This window comes from Sminthopsis crassicaudata, chromosome 3 (assembly GCF_048593235.1).
Source record: "Sminthopsis crassicaudata isolate SCR6 chromosome 3, ASM4859323v1, whole genome shotgun sequence".
Lineage (NCBI taxonomy): Eukaryota > Metazoa > Chordata > Mammalia > Dasyuromorphia > Dasyuridae > Sminthopsis > Sminthopsis crassicaudata.
Window position 1 is genome coordinate 17,795,846 of NC_133619.1, and position 27,872 is coordinate 17,823,717.

Genomic DNA, 27,872 nt, shown 5'->3' on the forward strand with positions numbered 1-27,872 from the left:
TTCCAAGCAGAAATTAACTGGAGTTCTCTTGAAATGCATTTTGGCTCCAGTTTCATTTAGCTCTTCTTTCCTACTCTTATTGTTTACTTATGTTCAACTCTTTGTGACTCTTATGGACCATACTGTCCATGAGGGTTTTCATGGCAAAGCTACTGGAGTGGTTTACCATTTCTTTTTCCAGTGGATTAAGGTAAATAAAGTTAAGTGACTCTCCAAGACTCACAAAATTATAAGTTTGAACTCAGGTCTTCCTGACTGGAGGACCAGCCAACTAACCATTGAATGATCTAGCTGCATCTCCTTCCTACTGACTGTGTTAATCTCACATTATGTCATAATTACTGTCTACAAGCAGATCATGAGTTCACAGAAAAGGAGAGTTGGCTTGATTATTTTTTTCCTACCAGAATAAATAAAACCTGTCCTATAGCTAACATTGTGTTTGCTCAAGTACTACATAACTGACTGCATTTCCTTTTAAGATAAGATAAGAGAAAGCTACTGATGTCCTCAAAGTAACCCTAAGTAGCGGAAAAATTGTTTTTGAGATTTTTATCAAAAAGTCCCCAAGGTTGAAACTAGCTTGACCTAATCTTGACCTCAGCTGTCTTGTGGGAAGCAGAAGACATAACTGTTGGTAGAGTTGTGAAATGATCCAACCATTCTGGAGAGCAATTTGGAACTATACCCAAGATTATAAAACCACCCCTACCCTTTCATCTGGCAGTACCACTGCTAGGTCTGTATCCCAGTGAGATTCTTAAGAACTTATTTGCACAAAAATATTTATAGCAGCACTTTTAATTGTGGCAAAGAACTGGGAACTGAGGGGATACCTATCAACTGAGAAATAGTGGAACTAGTTGTAATATATGATTGTAAAGGAATATTATTATGCTATAAGGAATGACAAGAAGGATGCCTAGAAAGACTTACATGAACAGATACAAAGTGAAGTGAGCAGTACCAAGAGAACATTGTACATGGTAATAAGAATATCATACAATGAAGGACTATCAATGACTTGGCTATTCTTAGCTATACAGTGATCCAAGACAATCCAAAAGGATTCATGATGAAAAATGCTATACATCTTCAGAGAAAGAACTGATGTCTGAATAGACTGAAGCATATTTTTCACTTTTCTCTCCTCTCTCCCCTTCCTTCTTTCTTTCCTTCCTTCCTTCCTTCCTTCCTTCCTTCCTTCTTTCCTTCCTTCCTTCCTTCTTTCCTTCCTTCTTCCAACTGTCCCTCCCTTTCTATCTCTCCTTCTCCCTCCCTTCCTCCCTTTCTTTCATCTTTCCTCTCTCCCTCTCTACTTCCTTCCTTCCTTTTCTTCCTCCCTCCCTTTCTTCTTTCCTTCCTTCCTTCCTTCCTCCCTCCCTCTCTTCCTTCCTTTTTTGTTCTTCTACAAAATGACTAATATGGAAATGTTTTCCATGATTGCACATGCATAATGTATGTCACGTTGCTTACTATTCTCTTGAGGATGGGAAAAGGGAAGTTACAAGAGAAAATTTGGAATTCAAAAATTTTAAAAACATAAATATTAAAATTGTTTTTATATGTAATTGGTGGGAATAAAATATTATTTTAAAAACAACAATATATTATATATGTATATATTTTATGTGCATAGGTAATATATGGAGAAAGAGAGGGAGAGGAAAATATGGACAAGCAGGAAAACCCCCAAATCTATCATAGTCCCAGCTGCTAGCGATGCCTTCTTCCCCCAAGAACAATTCTCTGGGCTACCACTTAATTCTAGTTACCTGGCAGGCACAACTGTAAGCCCCAAAGCCATAGACTACTAGTAATTAACCTAGACACTACTCTAGCCTAAAAGAGAAGGAGCAGGAAGACTCAGATTGATTCAACAAGTCATTTATGAGACAATTTGCCTTAAGAAGGCTTTTTATGCACCTGACATAAAGTTTTGACATCCCAGGGCTCAGAAGAGATTAAGGGGAATTTCCCTGAAAGGAAGAGCTAGCTTCCTTTAGCCCTTCCTATCACTAGGGATGGTTCTCAAATCGCATCATGATTACCATCTACAAGCAAATCAAGGGTTCCCATAATGAAAACTGAAAAAAAAAAAAAAAAAAAAAAAAAAAAACCTTTGCAGAGCTAATTTCTCTTTTTACAGATGAAAAAACTAAAGCCCAGAAATCGGAAATCATTGGCCTAAGGCCATACAACTAATACACGATGGAGCCTGACATTTAATTTAGATCCCTTAATTCTAAATCCAGATTTTTTTCTACCATATTCCCATGTGTTCTGGACCCATTTAGCAGTCTGCTGAAGCTCCTTAGCCCCACTCAGAATCACATTTTTAAATAAATGAATGACATGTTGAACTTGGACTTGTTTTCCCAATCCATTTCACAAAGTCCTTGAAATCTGTCCATGGAGCTCTGTGGCTCCAGAACAGTCTAGTTTGCATGTATTACCTGACTGGTTACCACAGATGGCCATCCTGTGTATCTTTTATAAAATAAGAAGATATGTAGTGTATTTCATGAAAGATTTTTATGAAAGATTGAATAGTCTTTGCCTAGATAGGAGATTCCCCAAACAAAGCAAGAGGGGGCACTCTTGTCCTATTTTCCTATAGCAAACCCAACTGCAAACTTTGGCTTCTGCTTACCCAGAACTAACCAAAGAGTATTCATTCAGTCAACAAACCTTTATGTGCAAAGACCTATGCTAGATGTCCCAATCACAAAGATCAAAGGAAATAAATTCTGTCTTCCAAGTGTGTTCATTTTCCTAGGAAGATACAATCTGTACTTATTATATATATATTTATGTAAATATTATATATATATATGTACAGATTATATCTATATACATATTACATAACCATAGTTAGTGGTATATCTATCTCTACATCTACAGATAGATATACCACTAACCCTAATAAAACCCATTTCAAAAATACAAGAGTCTTTATTATTGATATGAGGTAAAGTAGAACTAATCCAGGAGTCGCTACTGGGAACTAGCTTTTAGAAAACCTTTGAGGAGAGAAGGAGATCATTAGGGAAAGGATCAGTGTGAGATTTGAACAAATGTCAACATAGCCCCCAAAGAAGGCATCCTTTAAGCCCCACCACATTTAATTCCTAACTATAGCCAGCAGATGGGGATAGTTCTTTATAAGTAAAGCATATTACCAGATCCCTAGCCACATTTTCCCAAAGAATAACTTTGTGGAGAATTATCAGGAGAGATCAAATGTATTTCTCCAGACATTTGCTCCTTTCCAAAGGATGGAAGAGGATTCTCATTTACCAGTCCAGTATCTATACACAGGAAAATACTCCTTGAAGCAAAATAATTAGATTTGTCCTTTTTCTGGATAAATTATTTTTCTCTGTCATGAGAGACAGAAAGAAGAAAGAACAGATGCCTTGGAGTTGGTAAGAATCAGTCCAACTCACTGATCCTTAGCAGGAAAAAGTATTGACTAAAGAGCATAGCAAGTTTGTTAATTGGATAATATTGAGGATAAAGTATTCTTTTTTTAAAAAATTTATATTTTTTTCACAGTATATATGCATGAGTAATTTTTTTTATAATATTATCCCTTGTATTCATTTTTCCAAATTATCCCTCCCTCCCTCTACTCCCTGCCCTTGATGACAGGCAATCCCATACATTTTACATATGTTACAATATAACCTAGATACAATATATGTGTGTGTAAATACCATTTTCTTGTTGCACGTTGAGTATTAGATTCCGACGGTATAAGTAACCTGGGTAGATAGACAGTAGTGCTAACAATTTACTTTCGCTTCCCAGTGTTCCTTCTCTGGGTGTAGTTGATTCTGTCCATCATTGATCAACTGGAAGTGAGTTGAATCTTCTTTATGTTGAAGATAAGGATAAAATATTCTTAATAAAGAAAACAAAAACCGTACATTCTTAGATCCTCCTTAATGGTTCTGATGAGATGTTCCAGGTTATTCTGGGCATTCTTCACTTATGCATCTTAATAAATAGTTACTATTTATCAACAGCCAAGGTTCAGTATCTGGGTACCATTTGTACCAAGTAGCTAGGTGGCTATGTGCAAGTGATAAAACCTTTCTCTGAGTCTTGGAAAACTCCTTTATAGACTCATGGGTTAGAGTTGTAAAGGATCTGAGAGACCACCTAGTCCAACTTCCTTATTTCACAGCTGAGAAACTGAGGCCCATAGAAGGGAATTGATTTATTCTCAACTCAAAAGTCAAGAAGTTGGGAAGTAGAATTCAATCTGGTTCCTCTGACTCAGAACCAATTTCCCCCAACACACATTAGTATGATATTTGTTATAAGCACTTTAAAGTACCTTCACACATAGTTAGTATCTATAGCATTCATTTGATAGATTTATGAAAAACTATTTTATTTATTTATAATTTCATTATATTTATATATTAATGCATGTTTTATTGATTAATTTTATATTATTTATAGCTATATTAAAGTACCTTCACATATAGCTAGCATTTACACATTCATTTAATATATTTCAAGTTATTATATTTATAATTTCTCTATATTTATGTTAATGCATGTTTTATTAATTAATATTTGTAGCTATTTATTTATTTATATTTGTTATATATTATATTAATTGATAAATATCTCATTTATTTATAGCATTTAAAGGTTGCAAAGTGCTATACTTATCATTATACATTATACACTGGAAGGTAGATTCAACTATTCTCATTTTCCAAATAGGAAACAGCCTGAGAAAAATTAAGTGACTTGTCCAGAGTCGCACAGGTAAAAAGTATCTGAGGAAGAATTTGAATTCAGGTCTTTCAGATTCCCAAGCATTGAATCACTTATTGCCTCCCAAGTGTTTCTTCAGAAGAGCATTAGTGTGTCATTTACTAGATTGACATTGGGAGGTCACGTGTTAGAGTGATAAACAGAAAAAGCCAGTTTGGGTCATAGGTTCTGTTGCTCATTAGCTATGTAACCCAACAAAATGGCTTCTCCTCAAGCATCAGTTGAATGGCTTTCAGTCCAACAATGCAGGTATTGATCCTTCCACACACGGATTCCCAAGGCCAAACTTAACAACTCCTCACCCTAGGGTGATGGGCCACTCCCTATCTGGCTAGGCTGGTCCTTGGAAAAACATGGCCCATCACAGGCATCATGTTTAAAGACCTTCTGAGAGGTAAACAGAGTGTACATGCTGCTGACAGTCTGAAAACTCAACTGTATAATAATAATAAGCATCCACATTGTGCTTTAAGCTTTAAAAAGAACTTTTTATACTTTAATTTCATTTGATTCTCATAATAACCTGAGGGTTGTTTCCCATTTTATAGATTAGGAAATTGAGACTGAGAGAAATTAATTGATTTGCCCAGGATCACACCGCTAGAAAGTATCTGAGGTTGAATTTGAACTTAGGGTTTTTGGTTCCAAGTACAGTACTCTATTCACTGAGCCACCTTATCTTTGTACCACTTTTATCAGAAGTCTTTTACAAGTGCTTTATCACCTTTAAGGTGTTACAGCACAGTATAGAGAGAAAGGAAATTTCTATAGCCAATAGCATTTTTATCTGATGATTCCTAAGGAATATTGATTTAAGTTACAGTCTCTTCTCTTTGGCCTTAATCTTTGTTAAATTACTGACTGTAAATGAATAGCATGTTTGAAGTTTAGAGATTTTTGTGACAGAGACAGAGAAAGGAAAGAGAGACAAAAAAAAAAAAGACAGAAACAGAGATGGAGACAGAGGGAGAGGGAGAGGGAGAGAGAGAGAGAGAGGAAGAGAGGGAGACAGACAGAGGGAGGGAGGGAGGGAGGGAGGGAGGGAGGGAGAGAGAGAGAGAGAGAGAGAGAGAGAGAGAGAGAGAGAGAGAGAGAGAGAGAGAGAGAGAGAGATTTCATTTTGTAGATGGTTCATTTCAGTGTTGAAAGGCAGGAGGACTTTGTAAGCAATGAGTCACTCTTGGGATCATGTCTTATATCTGTCATATTCTGCTTACATGATCCCGTGCAAGTTACACACCCTGGTAGAACTCCCAGGCAGATCTCTAAAACTCTAAATTACTGAGGAGGAGTCAACTAGCATGAGTAAAGGAAGTTTTCTCACTAATAATTCTCTACACTGATAAAATCCCTGCCCCATTCCCCGATTCAATATTAGTTTTATTGATGACAAAGTCTATAATATAAAATGATGGAGAGAAAAGGTTTTTTGAGTATCAGAACTGAAGCAAATGTAGCTTCCCCCATTTCTAAAAAAGGCATATTTTTGTAAAGTTCAATTTTCCAAGAGTGAATCCATTTAGTGTTTTACAAACAATTCTTTCACCCTTGTTTGGTCTCCCTTGAACAAATAATCCACCCCTAGGCCTTCAAGATGTTTTCTGACACCATCAAATAGCACTGATTGGTTAACAGCTGGGGAAACCTTCTAAGGGATAGTTCCCTGATGTGTGGAATGTTTCCCTGAATTTTCCTGCACTGGCCCAATGCTCCTTCCAACTAGTCACAAATGTCTGATTCTGGAAGTTTAGATGTTAACTTTGCTTCTAGGAATAGAGGGCAAACTCTGGAGATCTGCTGAGTCATTCCAGCAGCAGAAGCAAAAAAATCTATTTTAAAGCTTTAACTACTGGAAGGAACTTGAGTTTTACCATCATTTCGCCTTCTGTGGGCCAAGTTTTATGATTATTTTATTATTATTGTCAATACAGTGAACTCATATTGTCTTCTGCCCGGTACTTGGGCACCAAAAGGCCATGGAGTATTTTCCAAGTCCTGGTGATCTCCACCGTGGGATTAACTAGTTCTAGCAGCACAGGGGAAAGTGGAGGTGACAGAGACACTAATAAAGAGATGGGGGCTAGAAACTTCATTTTCCATCCATCTGCCAGGCAGCATGGATAGATCAAGCCCAGTCTTTCTCATTATCCCTCATGTTATACCCCTAATGAGGGGTAGTTTTTCACTCCTTTATATAGAAATCATCAAATCTTCAAGCTGGAAAGAATCTAGTTAAAGGAAAACCTCACAGAATAAAAAAATCAAAGGAGGCTGCACACCCTCCAACCTTGGGGATTTTCTGCAGTTGTATCTTGTATGCATTAAAAGGCTTGTTTGCCCAAGGACTACATGGAGAAAAAGAAGAGGATGGCGGTAAGTCATCACAATAGCAGAGGGGAGTGTTCATTTTTTTTCCTATTTCTTTTTCTTTTTCTTTTTTCTTTTTTTTTTTTTTTTCAAAACCAGATGCATCTATAGCAGCAATGAACCTCCTCACCACAGCTTTAAAGCATGGACTTCATGAGATGAGGATCAAATATACTGCTATTATACCCTCTCCCTGTCTCAACTTAGTGGGGTGGATAAAACCCAGCACTATGTCTAAAATGCTCTTAGTATCTACAATATAATTTGTAGTCTTCTGTCTTAGTGGAAAGTGAGCAGAGAATTCATCCCTGACTTCAAGCTTTTTTTAATTAAATAGGAAGCATGTTTCTTCAGGAATGATCCTAGGTTGAAAGCTTTTCTGAACTGATGCAAAATGAAGGAAGCAGAACCAGGAAAGCAATATATACCCTGATGACAACAGTGTAAGTGAAAGAACAACAAGGGAACAACTGAAAGTGAATGCTACAAAATTATTATGACTTGATCCCAAATAAGTAATATGAGAAGATATCTGTCTCTTTCCTCTTCAAGGATGGAGAACTATAAGTGTGGAACAATGAATACGATGTCCAACTTTTCGATATGTTGATTAGATTTGCTGAACTATTTTTTCAAATTTTCTGTTATAAGGGATAATAATTATTATAATAAGAATTAACACTTATACAGTGCCTACTTTGTGCTAGGTACTGTGCTAAGCAGTTTACAAATTATCATCTCATTTGATCCTTACAACAACCCTGGGAGGTAGATACTGTTATTATCCCCATTTCACAAATGAGAAAATTGAGGCAGAGAAAATTGTTCTGTCTGTGTTTAGATTTGAATTCAGTTCTTCCTAATGAGCCCTGCCCTCTATTTATTATATCACCTAACTGCTCTCTGGGAGAAGAGAGGGGAAGAGGTGAACAAAAGATTCAATAAAAGATTTTTTTCTTTTGATGTCCCCAGGGAGGAAAATTATATTATTGTAGAAATGGAGCATTAGCAAAAACTTCAGTGACTGTCTAGTCCAGCCTGCACATAAAATAAATCCCAACTATGACTTGTCCACTTGTTTTGTTTTTTAAGCATATAATAAATTCTACAGTTTCAAAACTGTCCTACTTTTTCTGTGCTTCTTTCTGTTCTCTTCCGTGTATTTTTTTTTTTTAATGTCACAATAGCCCTCTTCTTTTTTTTCTTTTTGGCTTCTCTACTCTCCTCTTCCCATGCTCCCTGGTCCCTTAACCCAGAGAAAGAAAGGCAGGGAGAAAATCTCTGTGTAAAAAATAAAATAAAATAAACATAATCAAGCAAAATGAATGTACCCAATGGCTACTTCCAAAATTGTAAATATCTGCACTTTGTGTCGACCTTAATCTTCTCAGACACTCTGCATCATCATAGGTCCTTTGGAGAAAAGCTTGGTTGTTGCTTTGATCAGAGTTTTCAAAATTGTGTTTCTTTAAAAGGCTCAAATCATTCTTGCTGTCTTAAGGAATCATTGGTTTCTATTTGATCTGTGCTAATTTTTAGAGATTCTGTTTCTTGGGTAAGATATACCATTCTTTCTTCTAACCTACTTATAATTCTCTAATTTTTTTCCCTCAAGATCTTATTTCATTTTTATCTCTTGTTTCAGGGCTTCATTCATGTAAAATTCATGTAATCCTATGGAAAATCCCTTTTTTTTAAACTTTTGAGTTTCTGCTTAAAGTGATTATAGGAATAGATTTGCAATATCTTAAAAAAAAATTAATTCAGGGTATTTTTTTAAATTTACTGTTCTATCCAGCCTTCATTATCAAACTGGGGCTTTGAGCCAGGTCTAGGCTCTGTCCCCTGATGTGCTTTTAGGTGGGATGGTCAGCCCTGCTTGCTTTTTTGGGGATCTTGTCTGGACCTCGACTTTCCAGGGCTCATTCCTCCTGGATCTTGAGAGCCCTTTTTTTGGAATCTCAGAACAGAGTATTGGACACCTCAGAACAACTAGTCTTGGATTATCCCAGTCTGAGCAGCTGGGCTTTGAATGTTTAAATCCTAGGCTTCATAAATCTTATCTGTACTTAGTTATTTAGATGTTTCTCCCTCATTAGAATATAATCTCATTTAGGGCAGGAACTATTCTTTGTATTCCCAGGGCTTGGCATAGTGACTCATGCTTGGTAAATGCTTAATGAATGACTGTTTACTGACGGGCTGACCTAGTTAGTTTTGCTCAACTACTTTTCCTCCTTTTTTTAAATTTTTGCTGGCTCTCTGGATGGGGAAGTAGCAAGGAATATAATGGGAAATTAAAGCAATGTAAAAACAAATGCTAGCAACATAATTTTTTTTTCCCAAAAAAGAATGATGATGGATAAAATATCTCTTCTTTTTTTGTTCTTTTTGACAAGTCTTCATCTCCAGATAATATTCTGGTCCATTGTAGAGCATGGCATGGTAGGGGTAGGATGAGATATTTGGATAACTTTCATGATTTATGTGTTTTGAAATAGTTCATATTGCCCAAGAGACAATTTGAGATAGTGGATAGAGTTTTGGGTTTGGAATTAGGAAGACTTGGGCTAAAATCTTACCTTAGATACTAATTAGTTGTGTGACTCTGGCCAAGTCAATTAATTTCTCTGGGACTTAGCTTCCTCATCTATAAAACGAATGGGTTGCACTTAATGACATTCAGGGCCTCTTCCAGCTCTAGGTCTATTCTGCCTTTCTTTTAACAAAAGGTCTTTGAAGAATGCTGCCATTAGATTATTTGTCCAGATTTCCACATCAGGTCCAAAATTAAAGTACATCTCTCTTGCAAGCTAACAGGAGGCTCTGATTGACACAAGGGACTCCTTGCTATTCCAAACCATCAGAGCTCACTAAGGCCAGGGAATCTTAGATTTCCCCTTAACACTAAGGGATGGACAGTGAGTAACCTTTTCCATCCTGACGATAAAATCAGCTGCTTGGCTGCTCAAGGAGACTTTTACAGCTCATGGTAGAAAAATACTTACTAATGAGATGAGGCTGATGTAACAAGGACTTCATGGGAAAGACAAAAATCAGGCTTGGATTTTTCCAACTCTTCTCGCCCACAGAGCAGTTTTTAAAATTCCTGAGGTTTCTGTGAACGAGGAAATGTCTATTAGTCAATGATGAGTTTATGCTTTTTGCATTTTTTTGGAGTGAGCTTCCAAAACGCTCCCACATTCAAAAGTTGGAGCCAAGGTTTTTTTCATAGATTTCCAGGCTTAGTCCACAGCATCTTGAAGGCAGACTCTCAATGACAGCTCAGGCTCATGGACCTGCTTCCTCCCTCTCCAAACTTTGAGAAGCCTGTCTCCAGAAGGGTCATAAAACTGTCCCATATAAAGGGACCTTTTCTTAGAAAGATTTCTTTTGAGGCTGGATTTCATGGATCCAAGCTGTAGCCACTCTAAAGACAATTAAAATACAAGGGGGAAAGAGACCTTGTTTTCAATCCATCAACAAGTTTTCATTAAGAGCCTGTTAGGTGCCAGGCATTGTGCTAACATTAGGGATGCAAAGACAACTAGTGAAATATTCCTGATCTCAATGAAATATCAAGCATTCATTAAGCATTGTGGACCAGGCATTGTGTTACACACTGGTGACTCAAGTATAAAGAATAAAGCGATCCCTTCTCACATATCTCAACATATAATATGCATATAAGTGTTATTAATTCACTAGGCAGAGAGGAGGAGGGCATTCCAGCTTAATATTTTTCTATGCCAAGAATGAGGAACTGTTTAAGAAAAGATCCAGGAGGTATATGACATATTGAGGAGACAGAGAAAAGTCTAGTTTGGCTGGAGTGTACAGTGTGTGGATGGGAATAATATATGATACAGCTGGAAAATTCAGCTGCGAGGTTTTAGATAACCCTGAATGTCAAGAAAATAAATGGGAATTTCACTTAGAAATCAATAAGATGTCACTGACAATTTTTGAACTGAAAAGTGGTTTGACTTGTGCATAAGAAATAATTTCAACAGCTCTCTAGACTGTTTGGACACTAATTTTGCTTTATTTATCCAAGTCTTAGTCCAAAAAAAAAAAAAAAAAAAAGACTGATTCATTACACCATTTTGTTTAGGCCATTAGGTTTTTAAGTCAATGAGAATTATGCTTCCTAATTAACAAACAATGACGTATATATGTAGAGAGTTCAGAGAGATAGAACAGATTGAGATTTGTTTAAGCAATTGGACTTTAAAGTAAATGAGAATTATGTTTTCTAATTAACAAACAAGAAATATGCATGGGTAGAAAGGCCAGAGAGATACAAGAGATTGAGATTTGTTATTGGGGAAGATTGGGCAAAAGAGATTATCCATTTCTGCTGTCATTCAGCTCAACCCTTATGTAAATATGCATAAAACAGAGGAGCAAAAAAGGAGAAGTTAGGTACAGTATCTCTCAGCTTCTTTTCTTTTCTTTTTTTTGTGCTTTTGAGTTTTTTATTTTTTATTTTTATTAATTTTATAATTATGGGGGCAGCTAGGTGGCACAGTGGACAGAGCATCAGCCCTGAATTCAGGAGGACCTGAGTTCAAATCTGGTCTCAGACACTTACCACTTCCTAGCTGTGTGACCCTGGGCAAGTCACTTAACCCCAGCCTCTTTTCCAAGGGGGGAAAAATTATAATTATAACATTTTTTGACAGTACATATGCATAGGTAATTTTTTACAACATTATCCCTTGTACTCCCTTCTGTTCCGAAGTTTCCCCTCCTTCCCTCCACCCCCTCCCCTAGATGGCAGGCATTCCCATACATATTAAATATCTTATAGTATATCCTAGGTACAATATATATGTGCAGAACCGAATTTTGTTGTTGTTGTTGTTGCAAAGGAAGAATTGGATTCGGAAGGCAAAAATGGGAAGAAAAACAAAAAATGCAAACAGTTTGCACTCATTTCCCAGTGTTCCTTCTCTGTCCATCATTGATCAATTAGAACTGAATTAGCTCTTCTCTATGTTGAAGAAATCCACTTCCATCAGAATACATCCTCATACAGCATCATTGTTGAAGTGTATAATGATCTCCTGGTTCTGCTCGTTTCACTCAGCATCAGTTGATGTCTCTCCAGGCCTCTCTGTATTCATCCTCTCAGCCTCTTTTCAATGGAGGAGGTTAGACCCCAGGGATATTTGCTTATGAGGGGATGCAATAAAATTAATTTCTGGCCTTAATCCAGAAGGGAGTAAAATTGAGCAACTCAGTGGATAATGTAGAGTAGGGGTTAGTTAAAAAAAAAAAAGAAGAAGAAGAAGAGATGAAAGAGCAAGTGTGACGTTGGCACGTGCAGCTGGTGTTTTTGGTTGTCAGGTAGTAAAGGAAAACTGCAAAGCCCCTGGCAGAGAAAGTAACTGAGGAAGGCTGAGAACTTTTGCCTTCAGGGAGAGACTGTTGACTTTTCCCTTCAGGGAGAGGCTTACAAACCACACTTCCTCAATGGAGAGTGAAAGTGGTTGATAAGGGCTGTAGCCTTTCCCTTAAAGGGAGTATTTTATTAACCACAGCATCTGTATTGGATAGTAGCAAGGATGTGAGCTGACTGAAAATAACTACGTTGTTGCAAACCATCTGGATACAGATTTAACACCTAGTGGGGAGAAGCAAAGATGGAACACCTACCACAGAGCAGAGTGCCCAGGAGGGAGTGATGCAGAGCAACACATGATGTCATCCTCTGAAGAATGGCTTAGAAATTGGAATCCTACCCTCCCAGGAATAAGGTACTAGTGTCTCCTCAGTTGTTGGGAAGAAATGTTTATAATTCTGTTCTTGCTATAGCTGGGAAGTAAATATCCCTTTATAAAAGCAAATCAATGTAAATTGGTTAAATGAAACTGGAAAATTAATCACTGGCAGTTAAGAGCCCATGCCAGAATGGGAGCTTGAGTTGTAGGCTTTAGAGAAGAAATATCCCCAACCTCTCAAGAATATCCCTATAATTCTGAGGGAGATAGAGCCAATCTAGCTCTGGAAGAGTAAGGTTTGGATTGATTTTGGACTTCTTTTAAATTATCTGATAAGAATCCCAATCCCTCTATTTTTGTCTGCCTTCATTTTTTATTTCCTTCACAGGCTAATGGCACACTGTTTCAAGTCCGATTCTTTTTGTACAGTAAAATAACTGTTTGGGCATGTATACATATATTGGATTTAACATATACTTTAACATATTTAACATGTATTGGTCAACCTGCCATCTGGAGGAAGGGGTGGGGGAAGGAGGGGAAAAGTTGGAACAAAATTGTCAATGTCAATTGTCAATTGTCAATGCTGAAAATTTTAGAAAAGCCTGGAAAGACTTACATGAACTGAAGCTGAGTGAAGTGAGCAGAACCAGGAGAACACTGTACACAGTAACAGCAGTTAGGTACTGATCAGTTATGGCTGATTTAACTTCTCTGCAATACAAATCACTAAGACAATATTTTGGACTATAACCAAAAGTGATCCACATGCAAAGAAAGAACCGAGACTGAGGGAATCTGAATGCTGATCAAAGCATACTATTTTCACTTCCTCTATTTTTTAATGGTTTCTTTTCCATTTTTTCTCTTTTTTTTCCCCTTCACATTGTGACTAATGTAGAAATGTTTTATATGACTGCACATTATAACCTATATCAGATTGCTTACTATCTTGGGGAGAAGGAAAGAGAGGGAGAAAGGAGATGAATTTGGAATTCAAAATATTATAAAATATGAATGTTGAAAATTATCTTTAATTGGAAAAATACTAATTAAGAAGGCAAAAAAAAGGTTAAAAATAAAGCTTACTAGTGGCCACCACAAATAAACGAAGAAATAAAAACCCATGGTTGCAAATGTTTATAAATACATACTGAAAGTTTAGGTAATGACCAAGTTAACACAGTGGTAAAAAATGGCCTCAAAAGTATCGCTGAGACATTGTGAGATAAAAGCTAGGACTGGTCTACAGCTTTAGATTGACAAAAGATGGGATATTATATATCAAAAAAATAAAATAAAATAACTCATGTGAGAAAATCCAGAAATTGAAGCATGTGGGAAGCATAATAGAGGATATTTGGATGTAGGTCAAAATAGAGAGGAACAGACATGATTTTTGTCATCAGAATAAACTATAGACCATCTGGACAGAAAAGGGAACTAGATAAAGACTTTAGGGAATAAATTAAATTCCTAAAACGAGTGATATAATAATGAAAAAAAATTCAATTATCCAGATATTTAAAGAATTCTCTTCCTCTCTGTCAAAAACATAGGGGAAAATAACTTTTTGTTTTGCTTTAGTGATAATTTTATCCTTTAATAGGCAAAGGAATCAATAAAGGGAAATTTGGTTTTGGATATGATCCTCAATAACGGAGATGGAAATTATAAAAATTTAGATGGGGAGTAAACACTCCATTCAAGACTTTGTTATAGGAGAGAGGGCACAATTTGACATGCAGATTTGGGGAAAGTGGATTCTAAAGAATTTAGAGGAAAGGTAGGCAGGAACTGAAGGACTAAAATGCTTCAGAGAAAATGATAGACCAAAATGGCCAATAGGGAACTAATGGCCAAGATGACTAAAGATAAAATAAGAATGCAGTTGCTGAGCCACTGGCCAGATTCAAAGAGTGGGAATGCTGTTTTCCTGATAGATAAAGAGGAATCCCTGGTCAAGAATGGGATGGGGGCTGATTCCCTAATGACATTAATTCTTTTTCCTGGTGGGAAGATCCCCAACCATAAAGTAAATTAAAATTTTGGAGGTGGCTGCACAAATCCCTTGAGAAAGTAGATCTTACTGGATGAAAAGAAATAGAGAATCAATTCTTCAACTTACTTATCTCCTACATGAAGATTTTCTAGCTACTAGTACACTTCCTCCAAAATCACCTTGTAATTACTTGATTGATACTTCCCCCCACCCTGAGGCTGGGGTTAAGTGACTTGCCCAGGGTCACACAACTAGGAAGTGTTAAGTGTTAAGTGTCTGAGACCACTCGGGTCCTCCTGAATTCAGGGCTGGTGCTCTCTCCAAGGGGCGCCACCTGCTGCCCCTTGATTGATACTTACTGTCAGCTCTCAACATTCCCCTTTAACTTTTGTGACTTCAAACATTTCCATATTTTATTAGTAAACTCATTTTCACTTTCTCATTGGCAACAGTACACATTTAGTAGAGAAAAAATTGAAAGATCAGATACCTTAGTTTGTGCAGTAGCTGGTAATTAATTGGGTGCTTCACTGATCGTGTTCACCCTAGTAGTAGTAGAGGAAAATGTTCCTTATGGCTTCTTATGTATTTCCATTGTTTGCCTTTTAAACTCAACTTTTGTATTATGAATGTGCCCCCACAGTTCTTTGGGCTCTATGCCCAAATGTGTAGTCAGTGTTAAACAATCAATGATTTGTTATATCCACAAAAAAGGAGGAAAAAGTGTTCCTGATTCTGCTCCAGAAAGTATTGAAGTAACCTTTTAAGTGCATAATGAGTGAATTGGAAAAATTTGTGGGTAAATGAATGATGGTCACCTTTGACCTCTTACAAGAATTCTGAGCAAGACCCCACACCCACTCATCCCTTTCCTACAGACAGAGAACCTGACTGGGCTGGACTGAGCTCAGCTGCCCTAAGCCAGAGTTCCAGGGGCACATGTGCTTTTCATCAAGGAGTAGTTCAATCATACAGTCAAAAGTGAGATTAGAGATGGTAGGTTTCCCCTTTCATTTTTCTATCTCCAGATTCTTCTGAAATCCCTTGGCTCTCTGATCCCTCCTTGCCTCTCCTCTCCCCTGCATTTTATGGGTTATTTCATGGTTACCACATTAGGAAAAGTGCATGTTATCAGGATTATTTTTTTATAAAATATTGTAGGCATAAAAATGTGTTTTCGGCATTTTTAGTGAAAGATTACCATTCTAATAGTTGCAGGAACCTAATTTCCTATTTCCCATGGTTCAAGAATTCAACATTCATTTTATTTTTCTTTCCCACTATAATAAATGCTTGTACAATCAAGTCAACAAAACATTTACTAAACATTCACTATGTGCCGAGTGTTAAGATACCAAGAAAGGCAAAAAGAATCCTTACCCTCAAGGAGCTCATGTTGTCGTCCTTTTTTGTTCTCAGAGAAGACCAATGACATAATGAGGGCAAGGTCTTGACTTGCCTGTGAATTGGACAGGAGTAGACTTTACTCTTCCCTCCAGAATCCTGAAGTCCACTGACAAGACAAAGATTAAGACACTGATGACTGACAGTGGCCCAGAATGCACTGGGTGCCCTTGACCTTTCCAAATTAAGGTGTTTCCCAAGCATATGGGAGGGGAAGAGCCTCAGAATTCCTAACCTTAACAGAAAACAATCTCTACCTACTCATTCTAAGACATTAAAACCCAAACAATGAGTCATAGAGGCTTGGGTTAGGGCTATTACTGGCCATTCAATGAGAGCAAGAGTGATTGGTTTCAGGTGAAACCAAGTAGGTCCACTTAAAACAAAATGGGTTTTTAAAAGCCTGACTTTTCAGAGCTGTATTTCAAGAAAGTAAAAGTAAAAACCATACTGGACAAAAAATAAATTGCCCCAGCTTCTTCAAGAACAGTAAAAACAAATAAATGAAGAAGAAAAGAAGGAAGAAGAAGAGGAAGAGAAGGAGAATCCCCCAATTTCTATTTGAATTAATAGATTGTGTTACCAGAGGGCAGCTACTATTAATGGTAAAGACATTCTCCCAAGACTCTAGTTTACTCTTTTCAACAAATACAGCCTCAATTGGAAGAGTAAGCTTAAATGCAAAATTTTGGGGGTGCAAGGATTGAATCCCCAAAATATCACGAGGTGTCTTGACTTAGACCATCTCCAAATCGAGAGACAAAGATTTCATTATTATGCCATTGACATGCGGTGGGATGTTTCCAAAAAGGTTAGCCATTATGAAGCTAGTAAGCAGGCCAACCCTAAAAAAGTTAGCAAAGAAATGGGGTGCCTGTAGATTCTTTTATAGGAGAAAAATAACCTGAGGGGCTGACATCATAACTTGGCCTTCTGATAGGATACAGTAATTGTGGGGTCATGACAATTTTTTCAATGCAAGGAATTTGACAAGGCCTTCAACAAGGGCCCATTACAATTTAAGGACAAGATAATGTCACCCTCCCCTCTTACTTGCCTCTGGGAGTAACTGTGAGAATTTAGCTAGTGCCCAATGCAACAAAGGGTCCCTTAAATTCAACCAAAGCCTTCTGTCAACACCCTTCCCTATGACTCACTTGGCTACCAAGGATCATGTTTAAGAAATGTATGTAATAAGATTTAACTTACAACATCTTCTCTAGATGTCCTTTCTTTCTATTAAGAGATTTTATGCAGATCCCTTGTGATAGTTGTTCATCCTCAAATTACCAATAACTAATGGCATCAGGAGGGCTGGGTCAGCATGCAAGCAGGTATGTATAAACTATATACAGAATAAATTGGAAATAATCAACAGAAGGAAGCATTAACATAAAAAAGGGCTAGGAAAGTCTTCTTGCCAAAGGTGGTAGGAGTTTAGTTGAGACTTAAAAGAAGCCTTAGAAGCTAGAAAGTAGAAATGAGGAAGGGAGCATTCTAAGGCAGCCAGGGAAAATGCCCACTCAGAAGAAAGAGATCATCCTACGTTGTAGACTGTTGTGGGGAGATTTGAAGCAGGTAGACCAGTTAGCCAGAAGGCTATTGCACTAGCCCAGACATAAGTTGATAAGGTTATGCACCAGGATTGGCTGGAAGAGAACCAACATGACATCTGTATGTTGAGGGTCAAGGTACGATATGTCAACTGTAGTTGATCAGACCAATAAAAGCTCAGAAGACTCTCTTACAGGTCAGGCATAAATAGTCCACATGAGCATTTGGAGTGAAGATGTCTCTAAAATCGCACATCTCATCTTTTTTGAGCCATTGCAATTCTATTTCACTCACAGAGCACAGCACCTTTTCCAATGAGGGTATACCATGCTGGTTAGTTCTCTGCCATTGTCTCCCATGAATTGCTCCTTCTGTCCCCCTCCCTATAGTCTTTTTTTTTAAACTGAGGAAATTGAGGTTAAATGACCTCAGGGTCACACGGGTAGGCAGTGTTATGTGCCTGAGCCAGATCTGAACTCAGCTCCTCCTGACTTCAGGGCTGATGCTCTATCCACTGCTACCCCCATAGTCTTTTAGAGAATTACATTCGGCATTCAAACAATGTGGCCAGTCCAATATTGTTGTGTTCTCTGCAATAGAGCTTGAAGTTGGCAGTTCAGCTCTAGAAAAAAAACTCTTTGTTGGGTACTTATCCTGCCAAGTGAGCTTTTGAACTTTCCCAAGACAATTCAAATGGACATGGTTCCCTTTCCTGGCATGGTATACCACAGCAGGGGCAATGTCAGAAGAAAGAAGGAGATGGGAACAAGAGATATTGTGATGGTAGATTGAGCATTTACCCCCAAGTGCATTCTCTTAATCCTAAAATAATACGACAAATTTGGAAGATTATATAGGTACCTAGGGAAGGAGGTCAGGCTCACAGAGGAGGAAAGTGTGGTATTGTGTTTCATGGTTTGGATCTGGGTCTTTTCCAGGTTTCTTTTTGTTGTTTCTGGATATCATCAAGTTGATCCCATGTTCAACATGTTCATCTGAGCCTGCCAAGGGAGCTAAGACTCTTTTAGTTTTTCTATAGAGATCTAGAATATAAATTATATTCCCATATTTCCAGAGAAGACTCTGGATGGAATAAAATCAGCTCATCTGTCATATTTTCAAGACAAAGTGAAACTTGTAAAAATAGCTGTGTAATTGGTCCTGGTCTTCTGTAATGTTCTAGGACCCTAGTTGGATGGATCAATTGCAAAGGGGATTTAAATTTCTTAGATTTGCTGAGTACTTACTTTTCTCCCAAACTAATATTTCCTTTACAACAGTATCATTGGAAATAAAGACTTTTATTGCCTGGAATCACACACGGCTAATGAGTATAAGATCCAAGAATAAGAGGCCTGTCTTTTGGCTCAAGAGAGTTCGTTAATCAAAGCCTGGATGACTCAGGACCTGTGGTTACCGAAGGATGCCATGACTGAGCTCTCAGGTGGTGGCCATCAGCTGCTGAATATGTCTCTGGATAAGAGACCAAAAGATTTTGGAAGTATAACATGGAATATGCTCTGGGTTGCATTTCTCAAATCTTTTAGTTTTTCTCATTTCCCAACTCCAGTGACAGAGGTTGAAATTGAAAAGCCCAGTGTGGTGAGTGTGATAGGCTCTCAAATACTCATTAATGAGGTGAGAAGGGCAGTGACAAGCTAGAAAAAGTAAAGAATAGTTGAGTTGGGCTGAATGACAAATTTCAGCAGTGCCCTATTTCCTCAGGATCAAATATTTAAAAGTTCCATTGTTTGACATTTAAAAACTTACATAGTCTCCAGACTTTTTCCACACAACTCAGTTGCAACTCAGCTTTCAAGTGATCTTCCTAAAGGGCACACCTGAGCAGGTTACCGGACCCCCTTCACAGTGCTATTTGGCTTCTTATACAACCTCCACCACCAAATATAAAGTCTTCTGTATTTGAAAATCTTTCAGAACCTAGTCTCTTTCTGCCTTTTCTGTGTCCTAATGTTTTACTCCCATCCAGTGAAACCATCCTCCTTCCCTGCTCTTTGAAAAGCCAGGTGAAGTTACTTGTCCAGGGTCACAAAGATAATAAATGACTGAGGCCAGATTTGAACTCAGGAAAATGAGCCTTCCTGACAAAATCAATGCTCTATCTCCTAGCTATCCCATATACCTTAATATATACATGGCTGTCCCATATTTACATACTTTTATGCAGAGATACATTGTTATTTGAATATTATGTCCCTCAGTAACACATCAAAGTCCCCTGTGAACAGGGACCATATTTACCTTTTTTATATACTCAGTGCTGGACTCAGAGTAAGAACTAATTAAATGCCTATCAATGGATTGAATTGCATTTTCAAGGGCTCCACCACAATCACATAGGGTAGAATCTCTGTGGAGATCCCGATTGTAGATTCCACTAACCTGATTTTCAGCTCCAAAATTACTTCCAAGACTCAGTCATTTTATTTTAAGAAAATGAAAATAGGGCTCACAATTTACATTTTTTAAAAATGTCTCTGCCAAAAAATTGGTTATTTGATGAAACTTGTGCCCTTCCAAATTTGGAGACTAAAAATGGGAGGCAGTTTCTAGTCTCATCAAACATATCACTGCCACAGGAGGAAAACAGTGCTCTTGATTTTTAAATTATACATTTATGAAGCATATTAAAAACTGGAGAGCCATAATAATAGAATATTCTGGATTTTCAGAGCTGAAAAACCTCTCAGAAATAGTTTGCCATAGTGCTTACTAGAATCCTTCCACAGATAATTATTACTGTGGACCCCTGGACAAACTTAACCTCTCAGTCTTGATTTCCTCATCTTTGAAATGAGGATGTTGACAGTCCCTACCTCACAGGACTGTCATAAGGATCAAAAGAGATAATATTCTACAAAATTTGAGGTTAGATGTTAGGAACCAATTGCCTTTCAGATCCTTTCAAAGTCCAAATCTACAATATTATGATGCATTTTTTATAAACCTTAAAGTGTTATAGATATATATTAGTATTTAATAGTACCTAGTTACATCTTAAAGAGGTTTTGGAAATCATCTTTTACTCCACCTCTGCATTTCTTTTCCGTAACATTTCCACAGCCCAAACATGACAATTAAGTTGCCTAAGATCACAGACAGGACTAAAGCCCTTTTGTCCCCCTGGCCTTTCTACTAGTCCAAGGACCTGCAGTTCTTGTTCCATTAATGATTCTATGGCATCAGACACTCTGTGTCAACACCTTCTCAGTACCATGGGATCAAATGCAAAGCCACACAACTAATTAGTGGCCAAGCCAATCCTGAGGTGTCTTGCCTCCCAACTAGAACTACATCCACTAGTTCATTCTCCCTCCTTCTTTTTAAATAAAAGGAAATTTGCCCAAGATTCTAGTAGCTCAGAAAAGATTGCTCCATGTTCCAAAACCTGCTCTCCCGATCACATTTTTGCACTTCTCTCATCAGACTGTAGATTTGCATGCTGTCATGTCAATAGTGTGCCTGTGAGCCTTATTTCTATTCCAGAAGGAGCACAGGCAAGCATAAAGATACAGGCCAAGGTCAAATTCATTAACTGTTTTATGTTAATGTCTCAGCCAAGAGGAGAAGCATAAAGAAAGTTAAAACATGATACCAGAGCATATATACCAGGCAAAAAAAAAAAATGAGGTCTCATTTCTCTCATGATAATCCTTCAGATACTTAAACCAGACTGTCTGGTTACCCCTGAATCTTCTCTTCAATCAACCCATATTTATTAAATGCCCACTATGTGCTCGACACAGTGTGAAGTTAAGGAAACAAAAAGAGGCAAAAGACAGCCCCTGCTTTCAAGAGAGCTCACAGACTGATGGGAGAGGCAATGAGCAAGCCTTCTCCAAGCTGAATAATTCCAGTCCTTGACATGCAAAGTCCTCCACCATTGAGATTATCACTCTCTGTAGGATCTTAATCTGTCCAGTGTCCTGTGGACACTGTGGTACCAGGAATTGAACACCTACTCTACATGCATTTGGAGGAGAACAGAGCATGATGGGACCCACATTTCATGTTCCCCAAGATGTCATTTGCTTTTGTAATGGTCCCAAAGGAGCTTGTGGGTCATTAAAACTCCTGCATATTTTTCAAACAAACTGTTTTCTCACCATGTTTCTCCCATCGTGGGCTTGGGAAATTGATTTTTTTGGTTCTGCCTCCATGGAAAACTTTACATTTATCCTTTTTGAATTTCATCCCATTAGATTGAGTCCAGTTTTCCAGGCTGTCAAGATTTGTTTAGCTCCTGACTATCATCCGTCATGTTCGTAGTCATTCTCCGATTACTGCCAGCTCCCAGTTTGATGAGCATGCCTTTTATGTCTTTATTCAAGCCACCTAGCCCAACCTCATTATTTAACAATCGAGGAAGCTGAAGCTTGAGATCACACAATAACGAGAGGCAGAAATGGACCTCCAGTCCAGATTCACTAACCCTGAATGCAACATCCTCCCACCGAGTCCCACCATTGCCTCAGTTGTCCAAACATTTCCACGCATACTCAGGTTAGATGAATGAAGCTCTTTCCCTCCTACCAGCTCATCCAGCTGTTGTGGAAAGCACAACAATCCACCAGCTGCCTAGCTGTTGCAGTTGCATGGATGGGTACAGTAAGAGGCCAGGACTTAGAGGCTGAAATCTTTGCCTAAAGCTGCACGGAGGGTCAGGGACCAGGCTGGGCTTCAAGCTCATAGGATACAAATTACAAAACTATTATTGTTGTTCACCCTTCATTTCGAAGAAGACCAATGACATCACAAAGCAATGTCTTTGCACATGAATTGGATCTAAGTGAGCAGCGTGGCACAAAGTTATCAGCCTCACTTTCTCTTTGAGACCAGCAACAACACAAAAATCAAGACTAATCATAAAATATCAGAATTTGGAAGGTCAGATCTTCTGAACACATGTCCCTCTGTTGAAAGCATAACCATGGAGCCTTTGCTGAAAACCTTCATGGAAAAGTCCATTCCTCTCCCCATTCCTCCCCCTGCACCAAAGCCCGTTCCTCTCAGATCTGTAAACTTTCCGCTATATTGAAATACTCTTCACATTGATTTCCCCCTAGAGAAGGGAAGAGAGTTGCAAAATTACTCATTGGGCAACCACGGACAAGGTATTTAATCTGGCTGAGTCTTAGTTTCTTCTTCAGTCAGATGAGGATATTGACTAGATTGTCTTAATAATTTCTTTCTACTCTTCTAGTTTTCTGTGAGAATGATCCCTGGGATATCTTCATGCATCTTCCCATAGATCCTGAACTCTTCCCCTTCACATCCTAGATCCCTTGGGCAGTCAATCTGGAAAGGTCAAGGGCCCCTTCTTGGAATCATAAAAGACAGAGGATTACCAAAGAAACCAATTATATCAAAATGTTCTTTAAAAAATAAAATCTCAGATCCCAGGCTCAAAATCCCTGATTTTAAAAATGGGTGGAAGACAAAGACAAGAAGGGGAGTGTGGTACAATGGGAAGAGCATGGGCTCTGCAAGTAGAGGACCTGGGTTCAAATTCTGTCTCACTTACTATCTATGCAAACTTGGGCAAAATTTTTTTACCTCTCTGAGTCTCAGTTTCCTCATCTGTAAAAGAGAAGATTAAGCTAGATGTTCCTTAGATCCTCCTAGCTCTAAATCTGGACCCCATGAATTGATGTTTCTTTGTTTCCTACCATTCCATATCCAAATCCATCCTCCACACCCAGATCCCTGCCCCTTCCTTCTAATAAAAGGGGAAGCTAAAGATAGCTTAGCTAGTGAGCACTGACCTGGGATAGAACCCAGAGTGTCAACAGCATTCAGGAGTCTTTCCCTGGCTGAATATTTGACCTTGGAGTCATAACCTCTGCTTATACCTTGAGCATCCAGCACAGTATCTGGCATGGGGTAAGTGCCTCACAAATGCTTGTCAATGAATTGGCTCCCTTCTCTGGAGCCTCAATTTTCTTGTCCAAAATGGAAGGAGAGTGGTTAATGATTGAATGATCTCTCAGATCCCTAGCATTCTCAACAACTATGAATCCCAATAGGGTGAGAAAGTGGTGGGGAGGGGGTGGAAGGGAGAAAATCTTGAATAATTTCCTTCAGAGCCAAAGAAGGCATTATTCTCCCCTTAAGGATCTGAAAAATTCTCTCCTCCTTGATACATTTGACACATTTCACCTCCCAGTTCAGCACTCCCATTGTTTGAGCCACTCGCAGTGAAAAAGACTGTTCTTCCCATCCTCACAGAATTATATTTTGCCTTGAGAATTGGCAGGCTCCCAAATATATCCTGCCCAAGTGGTAACATATCTCCCATAGGCCATTTTGCAAATCTCTTGATTATACTACCCCTTCTTCCCTGTACATGATCCTTCTGCCAGCTCAAGTGGTTCGGAGTTTAGAATTTATTATTTTTTTGTATGTAAAGTTTACTGTTTCTTGAACAAATTTTATGTCCTTACAGTTTCATTTCAAGTTGGCTACTGGACAACTTACTTTTTGGGTGGTCAGATGGGCCAGCCAGATGTTAGTCAATCAGCATATGGTTGAGTTTATTTAAACTTAACATGACAATCCTTTTGTGAAAAGCCTGTTTAAAATTACACAAGGTCTACAATTATTCTTTTTCTCTCTCGTGGCAATCATGGCTTTTTGAGAAGTTAGTATTGACATTTAAAAAAATTAATTTGTCAATTATTGCTGTTGCTCCCCAAATTTGAACTAACATTTAAAGCTGTGAAATTCTAAAGCATCTCATTTTGGTTTCAGAGAACATGTGATGTAATATGATTCCTTTCTCTTGCTAGAGAAGGGAGGATATGGGAGCAGAATGGTACATTCATGAACAGATGTGAATTAACCCTGTTAATTTGTCGTGCTTAACGATATTTTAATTTTATTGTTGTCTTTTGTTTTTTAAGCCATAATCATTTGCTATACGTCCATGTAAATATTTCAGTATACATATATGTATGTATATATGTATATAAAATATACACATAGATATTATATATGTATACACACTCCCACCACACATACATATAGATAGATATATATTTCCTTATAATCCAAAAAAAAATCTAGCATTTCCACACCCTTTTCTTTTTTTTTTTATAATATTATTCCTTGTATTCATTTTTCCAAATTATTGCCCCCTCCCTCCACTCCCTCCCCCCGATGACAGGCAATCCCATACATTTTACATGTGTTACAGTATAACCTAGATACAATATATGTCCACACCCTTTTCTTGAAAAGGTAGGGGACTATGGGTACATTATGTTGCATCCGCTATCAGATTGGTCCTTATGTTGGTTCATTATGCTTAACTATTTATCATAGGTACAAAGAAGGGTTCAATAATGGATTAGCAATTTTAGCAAGACATCACTTAGACACATTAAAAATCCAAACAACACAAATAGTACACTTCAAAGAAGATGCTATTTAAAGGGGGAGCAATTGTACTAAATTTTCATTATCAATCAATTAATTAAAAATTACTAAGCATCTAGTGTGTGTGGTGGAGGGGGAAGGGGTAATGTGCTCAGTTCTAGGGCTACAAAAAAAAGGAGGGAAACAGTCCTTGTTTTCAAGGATCTCCCATTCTAGTGGGGGAAGCCATCTGAAAATAACTAGCCATATACAAGATAGATACAGAGTAGGTAGGCAGCAATCTCAAAAGGGAAAGGCCAACTGCAAAGAGTAAGGGGGGAAATATATCTAACTGAGTCTTTTCATTAGGGAAGAAGACTAGTAAAAATATCTAGCACTTATTTATTGGTTAAAGTATGCAAAGTAATTTACAAATATTACCAATATGGCTCATGGCTATCCTGGGAAATGGGCACTCTTATTATCCCCATTTTACAGCTGTATAAAACAAGGCTGAAAGAGCTTAAGTAACCTGCCCAAATCACATAGCTAAATAAATGTTTAAGGCAGCATTTGAACTCAGGTCTTCAAGATGCCAGTGAAACCCAAGAGTAGAATACTTTTAGTATCTTAAATTTTCGTCAGACACTGTTATGACAAGGAAAAAGTTAATAAAATCAACTGATCTTCATCATTGTTATACTTAGTAAATGTGGTCAATCTGAATTAATTAGGAGAACAGTGTGCATTAATCAAATTAATTTGTCCAATGATGGGGTTTTAAAGTCTTGTCTTACCTGTAATGATTCTTTAAGTATCATGGTTACTGAAAAAGGAAATATCCATCCATCCATCCAAATGTATACACACACATATATTTTGTTCCTTCCTCTTTAGAGTTCTAAAATGGAGACGTCGCTATGAGATCTCAGGTGCTCAACATCGGTAAAAATTCCTTGCGGAAACCCGATATAGAATCCCAGTACTTAACTCCAACAGAGCAAGCCACAGGTAGGAGCGGCCGAAGCCGGAGTGCTGATGGCTGTGGATCAGCCTTTATCTGGCCATTCGTCATCCTTGGGTCATTTGGGTTGAATGGAACTTCACTGGTGGTAATCAATTCTGTCTCTTTGCATCACAGGACAGAATTCATTATCTATAATTGAACCCTGGTCCCCGGGGATGGAGTTGAACATTGAATATCTTCACAGAAGATGATTCTATAACCAGGCTGACAGCTCTCTCCACTGCCTAAATGCTCATCTGTTTACTGTCTATATGATTCATTGGGGAGGAAAGACTCTACAATCTAACCTATATAATATTTCCATTGACTCTGTGTGTGCATGCATAGAGATAGATCGATAGATGGATGGATTATGTGTTTTGCACATATGTACGCATTTGGACGTATGCAAATATGTTCGAATTGTGAAAAAACATTCTATAAAATTAGAACATTGCCATGAGAACATAGTGCTGACTTTTTCTTTTAACTGCTGAGCATTTGGTCTGGAATTCAGACATGTATTAGCTCACCTTCTGGATCTGAATTGACCTTGAGGAGTCACCCAAAAGTGATCTTACGAGATAGGGGCCTCTCCCTCTCCCTCTGGGACTTATGGAGGGGAGCAAAGAAAGAAAAAAATTCCCAAGGGGAGAAATGAACAGGCAAGAACGAGCTTCTATATTTAACAATAAATAATGGAAAGCAGCTTGAGTCTGGGAGTTAAATTGTAAATAACAGTGAAAATATGAAATCATCTCTTCAGAATTCATGACCATATCATTACTGCCTCTTGAGAAAGTGCATGACTAACCCAAACTGTGGTTTGGAAAAACTCCCCCCTCCATACACATACCCCAGAAAATAAAGAGCTTTTTTAATTATTATTACTAAAGGCCCTTCCCCTGGATTTCTGGACCGCTCCAAGCGTAACAATTAGTATTCCTTCTGAATCTTAGACATTACAGCATTTGGATGATTTAGAGTGAACTGTTTAATATTCAAATATCTGCTAATAATCATTTGGGCAGAAGGACTAAAAAAAAAAAAGAATGAGGGGATTTTCACCCCCCCTTTTTTTTTTTTGGTAACAAGTCACCGCACAGACATGTTTATTATCTTAGACATTAAGCAGAGCTATTGTTATGACAAGGAAAATATTATTAGGATCAAATCCTAATCTTTATCATTCTTACACCCACCAGCAGCAGAGAGGGGGAAGATGTTAAATACAGTCCCCCCAGTTGGAATCTGGGAACCTTGACAGCTTGGGGCTTCTGATATGATTTTGTTGCAGCATTTCAGGGTTTAATTTAGTTGAAGAAATGATTTTGTTTCTGGATGTGTTCCAAGCTTGTTAGCAGAAGAAATGACCTCGTCTGGAAAGGAATTAGAGTCATGTGTCAGCACGGGAACCTCCTTTCTTTATGCTCAACAAGAAAGTATTTGCGAATCGTAAACCGTTAGGGAGCCCTGGTTGGGGGGGGTTTGTTCCAAACCTTTGGGCTTCAAGCTTCTCAAATGGTTTAGAGCTACAGATGGAAGGTGTCCAAATCTTGAAAGGAGCTCTCCCCCTAGTACTTGTTATTTGCTCTTTTTTTAGTGCTGAGGCAAGGGCAGAGAGGAGAGAAAGAAGGAA

General features: G+C 38.0%; 1 long non-coding RNA gene across 1 annotated transcript; it reads right to left on the minus strand.

Moving 5' to 3' along the window:
• Nucleotides 1–10,181: 10,181 nt before the first annotated feature.
• Nucleotides 10,182–26,084, minus strand: LOC141564794 (uncharacterized). The gene is made up of 3 exons (XR_012488725.1): nt 26,025–26,084; nt 16,273–16,405; nt 10,182–10,282 (listed from the first exon to the last, which is right to left on the minus strand). It is a non-coding gene; the product is annotated as an uncharacterized LOC141564794 (long non-coding RNA).
• Nucleotides 26,085–27,872: the final 1,788 nt, after the last annotated feature.